Source organism: Myotis brandtii, unplaced genomic scaffold (genome assembly GCF_000412655.1).
Source record: "Myotis brandtii unplaced genomic scaffold, ASM41265v1 scaffold257, whole genome shotgun sequence".
NCBI lineage: Eukaryota > Metazoa > Chordata > Mammalia > Chiroptera > Vespertilionidae > Myotis > Myotis brandtii.
The window spans coordinates 531,011-537,479 of NW_005359757.1; positions in this window are offsets into that span (position 1 = coordinate 531,011).

Consider the following 6,469-nt stretch of genomic DNA (forward strand, 5'->3'; position numbering starts at 1 on the left):
GGCAATCTGTCAAACACTCTACAAAAAATGAGTTAATAAATCATGGTGCAGCTGCCATAGAAAATGGTATAGAAGTTTCACAAAATATTAAACATAGAATTACTATCTGAACCAGCAATTCCACTTCCAGGCGTACACCTAAAAGAACTGGAAGCAGGGACTCAAACAGATACTGTACACCCATGTCAATAGCAGCACTATTCATAATAGCCAAAAGGTGAAAGCAACCCAAATGTCCATCGAGGGATTAGAGGATAAACAAAAGGGGGTGTGTACATAGACAATGGGATATCATTCAGCCTTAAAAAGGAAGAAATTTCTGTCACATGCATCTGCATGGATGGACCCTGAGGATACTATGCGAGTGAAATAAACCAGTCACAAAAGGACAAATATTGTATGATTCCACGTGTATGAAGTACTTAGAGTCATCAAATTCATAAAGACAGAAAGTTGAAGGTGGTTACCCAGGGCAGGGAGAGGGAGCAGTGGGGGATGACTGTTGCATGGGTATGGAGTTTCAGTTTGAGAAGATGAAAAACGTCTGGGGATGACTAGTAGTGACAGTTACGCAGCATTGTGAATGTACTTCATGCCACTGAACTGTACACTTAAAAATGGTTAAGATGACACATTTATGCATATTTTATCACAATTTCTTAAAATATTCAACACATAGGAGAAAATGTTTCTGAAAAAAAAAATACATGAAAAAAAATCACCCCTCCTTTGGAAGCAAGTATTTTAAAAATCCATAACAACAATGGAGACATAAAGCAAAACACTAAGACACACAGGCCAGGGAAAAAGCTTTTCGGCCTCAATCGAGTAAGTTATGTGTAGAGCACTTACAGCTGTGTCTCAACCTGGCTCTCGTCCCTCCCGCGAAGGAGATTTTCAGACATTTTTTTTTCCCAATTGCACCCTGATGAAATTTTAAAAACAGATACCCTATATATCAGTGGTTCTCAACCTTCCTAATGCCATGACCCTTTAATATAGTTCCTCATGTTGTGGTGACCTCCAATTTCATTGTTACAAATTGAACATAATTACAGCATAGTGATTAATCACAAAAACAATATGTAATTATGTATGTTTTCCAAAGGTCTTAGGGGACCCCTGTGAAAGGGTCGTTCGACCCCCCAAGGGGTCGCGACCCACAGGTTGAGAACCGTTGCTATATATGTTAAGGTACTGTAGTCCGCCAGGCAGCCAGGCAGCCACAAACCATTGTAATATCTAAGATATTTCCAACTAAGAACCAATTTTGCCCTCAGGGACAATAGCACCCTCTTGGACAAGGCATGATTTACAGGATTATCCACTCCGGTGCCACGACAAATAGTAATTTCGACTGAAATAATCAGAGGACTGGGCATGCTCACATACTAATCAATGGTAAAATGTGTCCAAAAGTCTTATGCCAATATTAAAAATACCTACACACTGCTAAACATCTAAGCAAAAAGTGAGAACTTTATTTTTAATGTCTTCAAATATCTGGAAATGGCCATTGTATGAATATAACATCTATGTGATTAACAACATTTTTGGAAGTATTTGGTGTCGTGTATCATAGCATTACCATTGCTGTTTAACATAACCATAACAATTATTTTCCTATATCAGTGATTTTTAAACATTTACTTTTTTTGTTAATCCTTACCCAAGGATATTTTTCCATTCATTTTTAGAGATAGTGGAAAGGAGGGGGAGAGACAGAGAGAGAGAAACATCTATGTGAGAGAGACACACTGATTGGTTGCCTCCTGCACGCTCCCCAACCAGGGATGGGGATCCAGCCTGCAAGTGAGGTACATGCCCTTGACCAGAATCGAACCCAGGAACCTTCAGTCCACAAGCTGACACTCTATCCACTGAGCCAAATCAGCTATGGCAATTTTCAACCTTTTTCATCTCATGGCACACGTAAACTGATTACTAAAATTCTGGAGCACACCAAAAAATATGTTTTGCCATTCTGACCAAAAAAAGGTATAATTTTGATTCATCCACACGGGATGACTATTGTTGTGTTGGCTGCTGTCTTTTTTTTTTAATTTGACAATCTAAGGGAAAAGAGGTCAGTGCCCTGACTAAAATAGTCAGGTATTGCATGTTTTAAAATTTTTTGTAGCCCTACCAGTGTGGTTCAGTGGTTAGAGTGGTGGCCCATGCAACAAACCGTCTCAGGTTTGGTTCTATCTATCTATCTATCTCTCTATCTCTATCTCTATCTCTCCTTCTTTCCCCAGCCCTTCAACTCTCTCTAAAAAAATCAATGGAGCCCTAACTGGTTTGGCTCAGTGGATAGAGCATCAGCCTGGGGACTGAAGGGTCCCAAGTTTAATTCTGGTCAAAGGCACATGCCCGGGTTGCAGGTTTGATCCCCAGTAGGGGGCATGCAGGAGACAGCCAATCAATGATTCTCTCTCATCATTAAAGATTCTATCTCTCTCTCCCTCTCTGAAGTCAATAAAAGTATATATTTTTAAAAAATCAATGGATAAAAATATCCTTTAGTGAGAATTAACAAAAACTTTTTCCAATACACCAGTTGAAAATCACTACCCTACAAGGTCAAATGACATGCAGATTTTATAGAAAAACTACATAATTTTTCTTACTAACTGAACTTAAGGAGCCTTATAATTTTGCAACTCAAAGGGTGGACTTTAGGTCAACAACATCAGCATCACGTGGGAATCTGCTAACAGTGCAGAATGACAAGCTCCACCCCAGACCTATTGAAACATCTGTAGTTCAACAAGATCTGCAGGTAATTCTGATGCACATTTAAGTTTGAGAAGCACAGCCTTAAAAAACAAATATCTGGACAAAAATCGTGCACCTATGGATGAGGACAGTGGGTGGGGAGTGAGGGCGGAGGGTGGGGCGGGAACTAAGAGGAGGGGAGTTATGGGGGGAAAAAAGAGGAACAAATGTAATAATCTGAACAATAAAGATTTAATTTAAAAAAAAAACAAAACAAAAAAAACAAATATCTAAGTTATTCCTTAATTTTCAGAGAATTTTATTTTTTAATCATTCAAGTAGATGTATTACTCCACTAATGGGCCTATGGAAAAGGCAAACTAGAAAAGAATCGTGTAAAATAAAACATTTTTTAAAAAAACACCAGATATAAAACACACAAATTTCTATCGGGATGGGGGGAACTGCCTCTGAAAGAAGTTAATTCATATAATTAACTCACTCTGCAATAGCAGGGATGATAGAACAGTGAATGGTTTGCCAAGTGCCCACAGCTCCTCTCTTCAGAAGCAGCAACAGGGGCCCTTCACCGAGGTGAGACTAGGAATGCTCTTCCAAGCCTTAGCCTTCCAGCACAGAAGGAAATGTCCTGAGAGGAGCAAGGTGAACAAGCAGCAGGGTTCCCCTTTATTTATAATCCCAGCTATTGTGTCCAAAACTGGCTTAATAAGACGCTGCCTCTCCCCAAACATTTGCCCAACCACTCCCATCAATTCCACCATATAGCCTCTCTTTTTGAGGAATGAAAATTTTCCTGCAGTCTTCTTAAATATAAAGGGTTATGTGGGTATCACCTACAACTTCATGGATTAAATCTGAACAGGGAGTCAGTGGTAACCAGGTGTGAGCTAGGGAAAGGGAGAGACCCTAGGACAAGCATGTCAAACTCACAGGCCACATGCCTTGTTTAAGCTGCCTGGAGTTTGACATGCTTGCCCTAGGGAGTTTAGAGCCCTGGCTAAAGGCTGACCTCTCCTCATTGTACCTCTGCTGACATACCAGTGGCCTGGTGGTGAGAGCACTGGCTGTAGCGACAATCCCTCTCATTCAAATTCAAGCTCTGTCACTTCCTATCTGGGGGACCTTGAACCAACTAACCAATCCCTCTAAGCCTCCAATCCTCACCTGTAAAAGAAGGCTAATTATGTCTACTTTAGATACTATTACGAGGGCTAAATGAGATCTTGCTGGTCAACTCCCAAAGTAAGTGTTTAATAAATGTAAATTCCCCATGCACTAACTTCCCCAAGGAGCATAAAATATTTTCATCCACTAAGTCTGGAAGGAAACTCTTTTACCTCACAGATGGTCCCAAATTAAAGGAACAGGAAGTGCTTTCATCAGAAACCACACATGCTAGCTTTAATGGCACCTTCACAAAAACTGTAGGGGTCATGAGGCTCTCTGAGTCCTTTCAAGATTACATAACCCTGAAACTGTCAGTCAGCAGAGAGCTGAATTCCCCTCTAAGATGTATTTTTCATGTGTCCTCTCATGGAAAGTAGTGGAAATTCAAATTGGTTTAAAAGATACTAAATCACACACAAAAAAATCTTAGTTCACAAGAAATCACAGTAAAATGCCTATAAGTGATTGAGAAGCTCTAAGAATCACAGAAATTTTAGTAACCAACCCACTGCCCATTTTGACATGACTATATCAGCCAAGGCCCAGGTAACATCTGGAAATATCCTCCTTACCCTTGAGAGTTCAGCATTAGGCCAAGAAAGCCAAAAGGTGACGTTCTGCCTCCTGATCTTCCTGTTAACCTGGGGGGCGGGGGTGGGGTCAAGAGACAGATGGATCAGTATCAGCTATGAGCATAAAGGAAATGGTTTTCTCAGGAGCAATTCATTCTAAAATCTTTCCCCTTGGTAGCTCTCTGTTGCTCTTTAACCTCTGAGAGGACTTCTTTTGTGTTCTGAGAGCAGGATGGATGGATTTCAGGACAATATAGAATGAGACAGGTTTGCCTCCATGTCCTCAGAAAAAGCCTGTATCTGGTCAACTAAATTATGCTGCCCATGGTCATCACTTCCATGCTGCAAAGGATGCCACCAGATGTTTCACATAATGTGTGCCGTGCTCTGATTTCTTATGCTAACTCACCCTAGACGGACTCTTCTATTGGCCCAGGGCTCCTCGCCTGAACCCTGCCCACCTGTGTCTTTAGTCCACACAACATGTTATATTGGAGAGAGATGGTGGACCGTTCACTGTCCTCTGAAGCCACATAAAAAGATGTCAGTGTTATCAGCATATTTAGATGATCTGTGTGGCCAATCCCCTCCTCTATCGGGGATTATTAAGGGCAGTGAATAAACTTTGGAAAATGGTCTCTCCTTTTATTGTCTAAAAACGTACCATCTAAGAGAAGAAGAAGAAAAAAATCCACCTGACCAGATAATGTATTTCTTCAGATGCCAGATTTAAATTGGGGGAATATATATTACCAAGAGCTTAAAATTTACATATTAAATGTCATCCTCTTTGGGACACCCCCACCCCACAACAGCCAGCTCACTAATCCATCTCACCTAGAAATGTGCTTTTATGTGCATAAAATCCCTTAACATACTTTATACAGATTTTTATAAATCTGGGGGCCCACCAAGTCATTAAATTTCAGATCTTCCTCATTCTCAGTGAGGTCTTGTAATATTTGTCTTTAATATTACAGAAGTAATATAAGAATTAATAACGTGATATAAAACATTTCCATCTAGCTCAGCCGGTGTGGTTCAGTGGTTGAGCAGTGACCTTGAACCAGGAGGTCACGATTCAATTCCCGGTTGCGGGCTCGATTCCCAGTATGGGGTGTGCAGGAGGCAGCCAATCAATGATGTTGTCTCATCATTGATGTTTCTATCTCTCCCTCTCCCTTCCTCTCTAAAATCAATAAAAATATTTAAAAAATAAAACATTTCCACCTTCTCGGGTATATTTTCCCATAAAGGAATAGTTTTATGCCTACCCTTAGTGAGAAAGTATATCTCTAAACCCACACTCAAACTTGGGAGACTCCTGCCTTGGGGTATCACTGTTCTTTCTCACTGACTAGATAAATAGTTACATTAGATTTATGCTCCTTTCATCACTCTCCCATCCATCTCCTCCAACAGCATCTCAGTCCTTCCTGAGCCTTCAAGGCAAACAGAAATGACTCATAACCATTACCAAATTACAAACACATCCCAGATTTTCTCTCCCCCCCAAAACTGCCCCCCCCCAATATTTTGCCCCAAAACAAAGATGCTTATCCAGATATCAGAAAGTGATTCCAAAGGAAAGACTGAAAATGGAAAAAGGAAAAAAAAAAAAAAACTTAGCATTTAAGATTCTTTTCATACTAAATATCAAATAATAAAAATATACCTTTGAAGAGTCAAGCCATACAAATACGTAAAGGCAAATCAATAGTTTCCAGCTGTAATCAGCGATAATAACCCAAGTACGTGAGAGCATGAGAAAGACGACCAGTTAGTTTCCTTTTGAGGTTACGTGATAAGCAGCAGCAGTTAGGCAGCCCTTTCCTCTAAGATCTGGGCGCCCGACCTCATGGCAAGAGGCCAGTCCCTCTCCTGCTCCCCTTTATAGGGCTCTAGAGCGGGTAGGGGTCGTGTGGGAGGTGGGGGGGCGGGGGCGGAGCCGGGGAAGCGCAGGAACTGTTCTCTGAAATACAGAAAACGGG